Source organism: Ambystoma mexicanum, chromosome 11, assembly GCF_040938575.1.
Source record: "Ambystoma mexicanum isolate Mex_15411 chromosome 11, UKY_AmexF1_1, whole genome shotgun sequence".
Classification (NCBI taxonomy): Eukaryota; Metazoa; Chordata; class Amphibia; order Caudata; family Ambystomatidae; genus Ambystoma; species Ambystoma mexicanum.
In genome coordinates, this window is record NC_090934.1 from 941,169,933 (window position 1) to 941,182,146 (window position 12,214).

Below are 12,214 nucleotides of genomic sequence, written 5' to 3' on the forward strand. Positions count from 1 at the left end.
TGGGTTGCACCACATGTCCCGTTTAAGCTACTTGGGGAGGTTGTGGAGTCTGATGGGAGGCTGGTCATGGTAAGGGGGCTTGTGGAAAATAAAGTAGTGTGCGTCATAAATACCTATGCCCCCAACCGTGACACGGCGACATACTTTAGGACACTGACCACTAGACTGGGTGAGGGGATGGGGGGTCCTGTGATTTGGGGAGGGGACTTTAATTGTGTACTAGACCCCAAGGAGGACAGGTCAGATGACAGGGTGGACAGGCCCAGCCCGGCGGCTAGGGTACTGCAGGCGCTGCTGGTCGACCTAGGCCTGGCAGACGTGTGGAGGACGAGACACCCTGGCGTGAGGCAATATTCGCATTACTCGGCCCCGCACCAGTTACACACAAGGCTGGATTACTTTTTCGCCACTCCGGACGTTGTCGCAGAGTGTGACCAGATAGACTACAGGGCGAGAGTCCTTTCGGACCACTCGCCCCTGGTCATGCGTTGGCAGCTTTGTCCTCCACGTGCGCGAATTCCAACATTAGGGCGGAAGCGCTCAGGGATCCAGTCTTCAGAGAGGAAGTGAGGGAGGAGATAGTTGCTTACTTTGAAGCAAACACAGGCAGCGTCAAGTCGGCTGGTACTTTGTGGGAGGCCTTTAAGGTTGTAATGAGGGGGGTTGCTATTGTTAAATCCAAAGGATTAATGGGAGGAGTCCTGGCAGATCTGCGGAGGGCCGAGATTGAGTTGGAGAGAGAGCTGGGGGAGGGGGAGACGGACATGGAGGAGGTCATTAATTTGCAACAGAGGTGCGCAGAACATTGGGACAGGCTTTGTAATCTGAATTACAGGAAGTATATTGAGAGGTTGCATGCCGGGGGAGACAAGACGGGCAGGCTTCTTGCTTGGCTGTATAAGAGCGAGACCCCAAGATCCCCGATCCGATCAGTTATCACTGAAAAGGGAGTGGAGCAGGACACCCAGGAAGGGGTGAATGGAGCATTCGCAGAATATTATCAGACATTATATGAGGATCGAGAGGGGGGAAGCCGGGAAGAGATAGAGGTAGTACTTGAAGACATAGGCCTGCCCAAGATAAGTGACGAAGAGCGAGAGGAGATGGATGCTCCGATCACTCTGGAGGAGCTGCAGGAGATTGTGCGGCAGCTACCCACTTGTAAGGCCCCAGGTGCAGATGGGTTCCCCAGTGAATTTTATAAAGCGTATGGGGAGGAGGTGCTCCCGCCCATGCTGGAGATGTTTAATGAAGCGTTCGAGGTGGGGCGGCTGCCGGAATCACTCAGGGAGGTGATTATAGTACCGCTCCCCAAACCCAATAAACCGGGGCATGATTGTAGCTCCTACCGGCCCCTGTCGATGCTGAACCAGGACAGCAAGATCCTGACAGCGGTCCTGGCGGCCAGAATGCAGAGGGTAATAGGCAAGCTGATCCATCCTGACCAGACGGGCTATGTCCCGAACAGGAATATTACTCACAATCACAGGCGCCTTCACAGGGTGGTGGAATGGGGGGGCAGTGAGGACAGCGAAATGGCAATAGTGGCGCTGGACGCGGTTAAAGCGTTCGACTCCGTCCGATGGCCATGGCTGCTGGCGGCTTTGGGGCAGTTCGGACTGGGACCATGCTACATGAGGTGGGCCGAGTTATTATATAGTGCGCCTCTGGCTAGGGTCCGTACGGGTGCAGTAGTGTCAGATAGATGGCAGTTAGGCAGAGGTACCAGGCAGGGATGTCCTTGGTCCCCAATGTTGTACATACTGGCCCTCGAACCCTTAGCAGTTTACCTCCGGCAGCAGTATGATCCGGTGGGCATAGAGGTGGGAGGAGAGTGCCATCTTATATCCCTGTATGCAGACGATATGCTGTTATACCTGAAACATCCAGAAGAGAATTTGCAGTATATCTTGGAGGTATTGGAGAGGTACGCCTGGTTGTCCGGCATAGCGGTTAACCCTCAGAAATCCGTATTATTCCCGCTGGGCAGTTATGTGGGGATACCGGCGGAGAGGTTGCCGGTGCTGCGGATTCCGTGGGCAACGAGCTCCTTCCGGTACTTGGGCATTGACGTGTATCACACGACCGAGGAAGAACACAAGTATAACACTGAACTAGCTGTGGGAAAGATTGAGAGGTGCATGAGGTTCTGGGAAAGATTGCCTTTAGCTATGATGGGTCGCGGAGCTATGCTTAAAATGGTGGTGCTGCCCAGACTCCTGCATTACTTTAATAACATCCCGTACATGATACCTAGGAAGTTTTTCGCTAGGTTACATAGCGTGTGTAGGAATTTCCTGTGGCACGGCACGCGCAACAGGGTCGCATTATGGAAATTGCAGAACTCTTACGAGAAAGGTGGCGTGAAGCTGCCGAACTTTGAGGCCTATTATATTGCGGCGCAACTGCAATATGTGGCCAGGTGGCTTTCAGATGAAGAGACCCCCGAACATAGGCTGCTAGGGAAAGACTGTTCCCCCTTCTATCTGCGGGAGGTGATTTGGGTGACTGGCTCATGGATGAGAGAGCGTCCTAAGATGCTAGCCCTTGGCAGGAATATATGGCGGCGTGCCTGTCGGATGATGGGTGACCCCTTGCCGTGTATGCCGCAGTTCCCTCTGATCGCCCTGGCAAAGGAGGACGGGCAGCTGAGAACTATTATCCGAACGTATTGGGAGTCAGTGGGATTGATCACTATGGGCGACATCTGGCAGGATGGGACCCTGATGGAGTTCGATGAACTGGAGGCAGGGTCGCGACTACACAGGGGTCAATATGTAACATATCATAGGGTGGTCCGGGAGGTCCGGAGCACGTGGCCCGAAACTACTTTGGCCGATGAACCGGATGCCACGCTGGAGACGATGTATGACGCATCAGAGGGTGGACACGAGGTCTCTAGGTTGTACGAGATGTTGATGACAAAGGTTGGGAAGGATTTGGGGCACCTTAGACTGGAGTGGGAAGCGGAGATGGGGGCCCGATGTCGGATGGGATGTGGGAGCGCGCCCTGGGGTACCACAAAAAGGTATCGAGGAACGCCAGGTTCAAGCAGATACAGCTCTATATTACGCACAGGGCATATATGACCCCCCCTTAGAATTTCCAAGTTCCTAGGTAGTGGGCGCCAGGCGTGCCCCAAGTGTAACGAAGAGAATGCGGACATGATACACATGTTCTGGGCGTGCCCAGTGATTGCAACTTACTGGGGTGAAGTGGCGCGGAGGCTGGCAGGGAGGGGTATTACACTTAAGGTGGATTCGGCTTGGGCTTGTCTGCTGGGAGGGTATCCCAGGGCGCGTAAGCTTCGACATGTTGAGAAACTTAAAGATCTGGCCTATGTGCTTGTCAAACGTAGGATAGCCATGGAGTGGAAGAAATGTCACAAGCCGCGAGTGGAGGTCTGGTGGCGGGATCTCCAAAAATGGGCGGATGCCGAAACGACAGCGTGGCCAGATGGCAGTATGGCAGGGGATGGGGAAGAAATAGGCTCTCTCACGGCATGGAAGTTGTTGTTAGCTGAGCTGTTTGGTGCGGGATCAGCCTCGGCTGGACTTGAGAGCGATGAGGCCCCACCACACGGAACGGACACTGAGGGCGGACACTCTACAGGCTCATAGGGGGGAGGGACGGGGATTGCAGTGCCTTACTTTTTGTTTGTTTGGTTTTGTTGTTTGAAGTGTTTATTTATGTTTTGTTGTAATGTTGTTTGGTTGAGATAAAATAAAAATATATTTAAAAAAAAAAAAAATCGATTGAATCAAAGGCCTCTTTAAAATCCACGAAAGCTAAAAACAAGGGCTGATTAAGGCATTCACACTTAGCTTTGATCGCATTGATTGCTGTGATATTTATTGCCCTGCCTTTACCTGCAACAAATCCAGTTTGAAATACATCGGCATTACCAGAGGTTTCTATCCAAGCCCGCAAGTCTCTGAGAATCAACCGGGCAAAGATCTTGCCCGGTGTATCAAGGAGGGCAATCGGTCTATAATTTGAGCGGTCTTGTCTATTACCCTTCTTGAACACCGGGACAATAATAGAGAGAGACCATGATTTAGGCAATTGTTGAGTGCGCATGATTGTGGAGTAGAGTTGATATAAAATCTTTGCCCATAGGTTCGGATCTTGCTTCATCATGTAATTAGAGATCCCACCTGGACCAGGGGCACGCAATCTACTAGATTTATTAATATAAAATAAAATGTCTGCTACTGAGAATTGCAAAGTAAAAACTCCTGGATCACACCGACTAAGTGGTGAAATTATAGTCTCAGGACAGGCATACAAATTTGTGTAATGTTCGACCCATTGAGCCTCTGCTACGTCATTGATTTGTAATGAAATCTGCGTATTAGGGTTGGTCTTATTAATTAGTGCCCATATTTGCGCAGAGTTTTTTGATCCCATCTTTTGGAGCATACATTCTCCATCAGTTTGATAAAGAATGGATCGATGGGCCTTCATCCAATTTTTATGTTTTGTTTTCAATGATTTAAGGGCTTGCCATTTCACTTGGATAGGCAAAGCCAAAACTACCTTTTTTTCCCTTCTAAACCAGGACTTTCGACGCTGTACTTCCCTGTCAAAAGAATGCAAGTGAAAGTACTTTGTCTTCGCCTTGTTTGTTGTACCGAATGTATGCAATAAGTCACTATACTCGAGTGACTTATTAGTGCCTGAGATCCTCTCATACACAATTGTCTGTTCAAATACCCTGGCGAATTTCACCAAATTGTATTCAGTCCAGTGTAATCTATTCATACCTTTGTTTACTAATAGGGGTTGGTATGTATTATATATCTCCTTTTTTCCCTGTGAAGCCATACAGTGCCATTTCACATTCAATATGTTATGATCACTGTCCTCAGTGGGGATCACACAAAACAACTTAATATCAGAGAATAATTCACGATTAACATAAATGAAATCAATAATGGCACTGGAGTGTCCTTTTTTCCATATGTTCTGTGGCGGGCTATCGGCAGGGCATGAACCATTTAACATAACCAAGTTTTTTGTCTCAATAAAAGTGTTCCAGGAGACCAGTCTGCTACCCATACGTTTATGGGGGGCATCCAGACAGTGCAAATTTAAATCGCCCGCCAGAATAACATGCGGGTATATAGGGAGTTTAATAATCTCTAACCATAACTCTTCCAGATCTTTAAGAAATGTTTTGGTGGACATTGCAGCTGGATTCCAATATATATTTACTATCGCATATCTTTGTTCTCTTATTGTGATAATTATCAATTGAGTATATCGATTTGGTACAGACTGGTGTTCTAGAACAATTTCTGAGGACTTGTTTAAGGCCATAAGGAGACCGGACATTGGCCGACCTTTCACAGATCGTATTGCAGGGTTAAAAACTATTTCAAAGTTGTCCCACACTGGCTACTCCGTGAGCCAAGTTTCTTGAAATAAAATAATATCATGCTGCGATAACTTATTGGAACCATTCCTCAATAAGTGCCCGTGGCCTCGAGTGTTCCAACTTATCATAGACAAAGATGGCAGAGGTTATTGAAAAGTAAGTTACGACTGCTTTGATACAAATTGAGATATTGGATGATAATTTTGGTTAATCGACTGAACACATAAACCCTGTCTCTGATTGGAGACATATGTCTGCGTTGATGGAGTTTGCACCGCAGAAATGGGAGCTTGAGTTGTCCCAGCAGTGAGAAGCTCGAACCCTAATTCATATATTTCTCGTTTAGCAAGCCACAAAGTGTTTAACACAACTCATGAGGACACCCAAAACCGTGCAACAGAGAGATCATTATCGAAGATAAATTCCACCAAATCAATATCGGAGGATTGCAGATCGTCTAACGCAGGAATTTCAGCTAGTATTGCAAGTATACTAGAGCGATTTAAATCATACTTCGCATAAGGTATATCTCTGCATCGGATGATCAATGGATATAGCGTTTGTTTGGGTGATATTTTCGAGTTTTTTGGTGGTAAAGACGAAAATCTATTAGAGTGCAACCAGTGTGTACCCAGTGAGTGGTTTTGTTGTTGAGGAAGTGTATCAGCCCTTGCAACAGGACCAGCTGGATAACGGCTCAGATCAGTTATTTGTGAATGCATAGTATGCTGGTCAACCTCTAACTTCGTATGTAATGTAGCATTTTTGTTCAAGTTGGTCATATATTCTTCCACCGCAGTTTTTATTACTTGTTGTATTGGCATTTCAAATGCACCAAATGTGAGTTGCTTGGTGGTGGGTGTATTAACAGAGTTAGTAGGAATTTTAAGGGGAGCAGACATTTTCTTTAAAGAGGAAAGCTCAGGGATCAGGGGCGTAATGAGTGACTGTGCCACATGATTCTTTTCTGTATGGACTGTTATATGGGGTATCTCCCGAATATTAGGATCCTTCAGCATCTCTGCTTGGGCATTCGAGGGTCTTTGTTTAGTCATATAGTAGTCAATCTCCTTTCTGATTTCATTCCGTCTGGCTTCAACATTCTTATCTGAGATCCTCTCAGGAGAACAAGGTGATGAAGCTGCAAGGGTAGCACCCTCTTTTACTTGTACCACCGCAAATTGGGGTACTAAGGGAAATGAAGCTTGTGTATTCACCGCCCTATCATGTTCGGCGGCCTCAACCAACGCGTCTAGTGGGTCATAAGCTATTATGTCGACAGGGCAAGCCGTAGGCTTGTTACTAGCTTTCTTAGCATTAGCCAAGGCGCTATATTTTTTTTGTACTGCTTCCGCAGCCATGGTGGTGTTCTTCCTGGGCAAAGATAGGGCTTTAATGAAGGCTTTAGTTGCTGAGGTTGCCGTTTTTGTTATATCTTTAGCATTTTTTGTTTTTTTACAAACCAGGTTCTTTTTTGGCTTAAGTATTATTTCGCATGGCTTAGATCCATTAAGTGAGAATATGTTAAACACTTGTTTGTCTCCAGGAACTACAGGGTCCGACAAACACCTGTCCTTCGGATTTTCAATGCCTTGGGGCAGAGAAAAATCGTCGTGAATTACATTCGGAAAAGCAGGTAAGGTCTTAAACATTATAGCTTGTGATTGTGTAATAGGGTCGATAGGCGGCTTGTCAAAAATTAGTGATTTGTCAAGGTTTGGATTTAGTTTTTTTCGGATATTCGTTTCAATACTATGTTTAAGCGTTGCTTGCCAATGTAATAATTTCTCAATCTGTTTATCATGTGCCTGCAGTTTTCGGTCAAGCATTTCAAACAGCTTAAAAAGGGAAGAAATGGCCAAATTCATGGCATGCAACGTGGTCTCAATCAAAATGGACGGAGAAATGACTGAAGGCAAAATAGGGTCATCAGGTGGTCTAGCCGAGATGTCAGGGACGCGTCTGGGAGTGGGGGCAGCAAATGAAGCGACCAAACTATGTGCTGTATCTGAATATATGAAAGAAACTTCGGGTAGCTCTAATGAATTCCGACAATTATCCCCTTCCAAAAAGGAAGAGTTCGAGCTTAATTCAATTACTGCAGGCTGAGGATCCGATAAACCGCAGCAGCTTTCGATCAGGGGGAGTGGAGGGGGAGCATGACAGTCATGTAATGATGAACTACCCCCACCAGCAGGACCTGAAGAATTCTGACATAGTGTTTGAGGCTCTAGATTTCTGTTGAAATTGGTGTTGGACCCTGGGGATCTAGGTGCTTCACATATTACAGGCATAGGGTGAAGCTATTTTAAAAGAGGGATTACGCCCTCTTTAATAAGAGTGTTATCAGAAACTCCCATAAAGTTTTTTACATTCGAGCCTTGGGCGCTCATGGTGAACTTAAAACAAGGGTCAATTGGTTTACCAGTGAAGTCACAGGATAAGGGTTTAGACTCAAAAAAGAAACGTTTTATATCAGCTGGAGATGTATGTCTATTGTTATTCAAGGCACTAGCAGGGGGATGCCTCCGGGGCGTACTGCCCATTTGTTTTCGCTTGTGTGTTTCGGCATTATCCTGAACCAAAATTGGCCCATTCAAAATTGCACTTCTTAGGGTACGCATGTCACCTTATAGTAATACTATCACAGAGTATAAATACAAATAGATAAGAATTATGATTAGACAAATAGATACTAAAACAAGATAGATAAATGCTGCTTAAAAGAGAGGGTCCAAAAGTAGAAAAAAAAACAAAAAAACCAACACAAAAAAAAGAAAAAAAGAATAATTAATTAAAAAATGGAGAGTGGAACTGAATTCTTGCAAATGCGCCAAACAGTACCTTAGTTATTTGCTTGTGCTGATTTTACACATAAAATTCTTAGCCGTCTAGGGAACGCCCGATGGCTTGAGGAGCAGCCTTAGTCCGTCTCTCCTCCCCAAAGACCAGCTAAACAGATCAATGAATTAATACTCTTAAGGCTGTTGAACAGACCGTAGTTGATCCGAATTGGGACAATAAGTGGCAGATACTTGTCCGCCAGCGGTAGTTAATCAGTACCTATCTTACCGCAACCAACAGCCGACCACGCCGAACAGCCAAACAGCACCAGCCCTTACTGCCTCCAGGGTTTAACGCCGCAAGGGTGGTTGTGCCAGCAATATGAGGAGTGAGATAGTCACGTGATCGTCACGTGTTGGGATTAGGCTCCGCCCCCTCCAGGAAGCGGCCAGGCAGCAAGAGCAGCGCTCGCAGTGCTGCGTTCAGGAGGAAATAGCAGTCAAAGGAGCAGACGTGCAATGTACCAAGCACTCCTTCCAAGTAGCAAAGAACATGCCGCAAGAGCGGTTGTGCCGGCAATATGAGGAGTGAGATAGTGTCAAGACTTGATGGTCGTGTAGCCGATGAAACCTCCGTCCCCAAGTACCACTCAAGCAAACAAGAAATTACTGCCCGAGTAGTCCTTGAGGCCACAGGTGGTGATCTTCGTCAGCCGCAACCAGGAATGCCTGAGGATGCAGGAAGGTGCCCCCTATGACCACTGTAAGGCAAACACAAAGTTAGGTCATAAACACAGAACCCCAGGACTTGTATATGAATGTGTAATAATGAATGTGTAATAAGTCTAGAATAAGGCTTACCCTTAGGAGTTGGTCGGGACTTAATAATGGTGTAAAGATGTTTGTCGGAGGCAGTCGGCAAGGGTGACGACCAGATGACAGGTTGGTAAAGCACTTAGTATGAATGAAATCACCACCTTACTTAGAAGCCAGAAAACGTAAGTCAATCAGTTGAAAAGTGCGTAATCCAAGAATTTAGTTCATAACAAAAGGGCAATCCAAATAGCAATCCAGGGACGGAAATGTGGTCGAATCCAGTAGAAAATAGTTCCAAAAAACGGTACAGTGAAGGAAGAAGCCAAAATCAGAGTCCAAGATCAATCCGAGGTCAGTGGTAGTAATCTGAATCTGTAGTCCGTAATGCGCCCAACAGGATCAGCTGTGAAGCGCTGAAGGGCAGTCAGCGCGTCCCTTTTGAACGCTGACTAATGATCACATGACTCTCATCATCCGTCACATGATCGAACGTGCTGAAGGAGGAGCTCTCAGGTGCCGGCAACGGAGACGTTGTAGAATGCCCGTGGCGCGTCTCCATGGTAACTGCCAACGCCGGAATGGAAAACAACGCTGAGATGGCAAGAACCGGCGTCGCTGACCTTGTCCCATTCCTTGCCGGCATGCCTGCAGGGGAGAGTGTGTTTTGGCATGTATTTTGGTGGAGATAGTGGGAGCTGTATTGTGAGATGTGTTCATGGAACGTAGGGGCGTGACAGATAGTCACGTGATCCGTCACGTGTTGGGATTAGGCTCCGCCCCCTCCAGGAAGCGGCCAGGCAGCAAGAGCAGCGCTCGCAGTGTTGCGTTCAGGAGGAAATAGCAGTCAAAGGAGCAGACGTGCAAAGTACCAAGCACTCCTTCCAAGTAGCAAAGAACACGCCGCAAGAGCGGTTGTGCCGGCAATATGAGGAGTGAGATAGTCACATGATCCGTCACGTGTTGGGATTAGGCTCCGCCCCCTCCAGGAAGCGGCCAGGCAGCAAGAGCAGCACTCGCAGTGCTGCGTTCAGGAGGAAATAGCAGTCAAAGGAGCAGACGTGCAAAGTACCAAGCACTCCTTCCAAGTAGCAAAGAACACGCCGCAAGGGTTGAGATCCCCCCTAATACATCTCCCAGGGAACAGAGGGAGATAGTGAATCCAGAGGACCCTCCAGCAGCTCCAGAACCGGTACCTAGTCAGCACGCAGGGAGCAATGGGTCGTAAAATGTCACTAGGGGCCTTTGGAGAAGGACCAGGGGCACAGAACCACAATGTACCCCCTGCTTGTAGAAGTTATTGGTGCTGAACAGTATAGAGTCGAATTCAGGGCACGTTGCAGCTCCTGCGGCAGAGTTCAAGACAGGAGACAGCTGCAGGTGTCAGCCAGAAGGCAGTTCCTCGAGCGAGGCTGAAAGGACGGATGCAGGCTGGCCTACATGGTGGCTCGGGGTCAGGAATCATTGTCTCAATGCTGGTTGGTGAGTCTGAAGCACTGGTTGCGGCTTCTTGGACGGCGTTTGAGACTGTGGTGTAACAACAGCCAGTGGTGCATTCGGTTGCAGCTCGAGGGGCTCGACTGGCTCAAAAATGTCCTTTAAGGCAGACTCTGGTTGATGCTTGTCGATGCACTCCTCCTAGCTTCTTCACTGGGTTTGTGCCGTCCTTTAAGGTGGACGGCCCAAACCTGAGTAGAGTGTTTCAGGCAACGGCCTTGTCCTTGCTTTAGTTAAAAGACTCTGGCACTTCCCACCTAGGAAGCTTGCTGCGGAGCCTAGCAGGGCACACTGTGTGCTGACTAGGTACCAGTTCTGGAGCTGCTGGAGGGTCCTCTGGATTCACTATCTCCCTCTGTTCCCTGGGAGATGTATTAGGGGGGGATCTTGCTTCCCTCTTCGGAAATCCTGGCCTTCCTTCACTGGCAGAAGCTGTAAGGCAACTGTACCTTCAGCCAGGGTCCAAATGAGTTGTTCTTATCACTCCTTGTGAAGTCTTCAAATGATCAGCCAAAAGAGGGGCTCGCCCTCTTTTAAAGGTAAATGGGCCCCAATGATTGGTGTAGGCTAAGCCTACCTTAATGAATCAATCCTGGGTCCCCAGCAACAATCTCCTGTATGCGTGAGGTCATAACCAGAATGCTTTGCAACAGAAAAAGTAAAGGGGTGAAAACCTGTAATACTAAGTCCCACCCATCTTCCCGTCTGTTGTGGATCAAAGGGTCCTTCTGGTTAATTGAGCTCTCTGTTGTTCCTCATTAAAGCTGCAGGTCTCCCTTGAAGCTGTAGCGAGAACAGACTTTCTGCCTCCATTAATCCACATACTCATACCTTCTGAATGGGGTCCACCCTGCGGGGGTTGCCTACTGCAAACACATAGTCCCAGACATGACAGCTCACTGTCATTAACACATTAGGGTGGGAGTTGGCTTCAGGTTGACACAGTGCATATGAAAGGGGTTTCATGTTAGTCCTGCGATCAGGCCCCCATGGTCCTGTTTGAATTAACTCTGATTAGTATGCGAAGCTGCCACCAGCAGAGCCAACAAAATGATTGGGCAGATCCACAGAGCCTTTGTTAGTTAATTAGGCTGGCCATGGCAGGAGGAAGGTTTTGGCTGTCTCCCTTCTGAGATGCATCATGTACTCCACCTGTCAGATCCCAACTAAATATTAAAGGGGCGCCTGTAGGCTGTGTCCACCCAGAGTACACAGGCCTATGCGTATGTTATGCGGTGAGCATAGGAAAATGTGTGCGGATCAGCCCCACACATTTTCCAGAGATTGATCTGCCATCCTTCATTTTCATATAACATTTTTTTTTAAAAAGCCCAGGTGAGTGCGCACCCACTGTGCGGATGGCCAAATTCCTCACAGTCACTGCCTGGCGCGGACCCCTGGGGCTTGAATCCATCCAGTTTTGCTGTGCGATACGTGGGGAGTCCCCATATAGACTATTTGTAGGGGGCCGAGCTGCTATACCAGGGGCAGCTCAGCCGCTGCATGGCTGTGGCACCCATCAGCCCATCTGGGGGCCAGACCAGATGAGCCCAGTGAAATTCAGGGCCCAGGCAGCCTGGCAGGGGCTGCCTGGACCAATAAAGAACATCCTGGCCTGGACCGTGTGAGGGGACAGCCCAGGCTGGGCTTCCCGACCGTGCCCCAAAGGCCCGCCTCGTGGCTAGCAAGGAGGGCCCTTCAGTTAAGTCCTCCGAGGCTGTGTATGCCAGGAGCAGCCTGG

The 12,214-nt window shown here is 48.1% G+C and overlaps 1 protein-coding gene across 3 annotated transcripts in view; it reads left to right on the top strand.

Moving 5' to 3' along the window:
- The window catches only part of PGGHG (protein-glucosylgalactosylhydroxylysine glucosidase), a 394,441-nt gene that overhangs the window by 98,053 nt on the left and 284,174 nt on the right, over nucleotides 1–12,214 (top strand). The window contains exon 1 of one of the 3 annotated variants that reach the window (XM_069624090.1): nucleotides 6,999–7,016. The exons of the other annotated variants lie outside the window; for them this stretch is intronic. The gene's annotated coding sequence lies outside the window, so the exon portion shown is untranslated. Of the gene's footprint in view, nucleotides 1–6,998; nucleotides 7,017–12,214 lie in introns of those variants that run through there. 3 annotated transcript variants of the gene reach the window in all.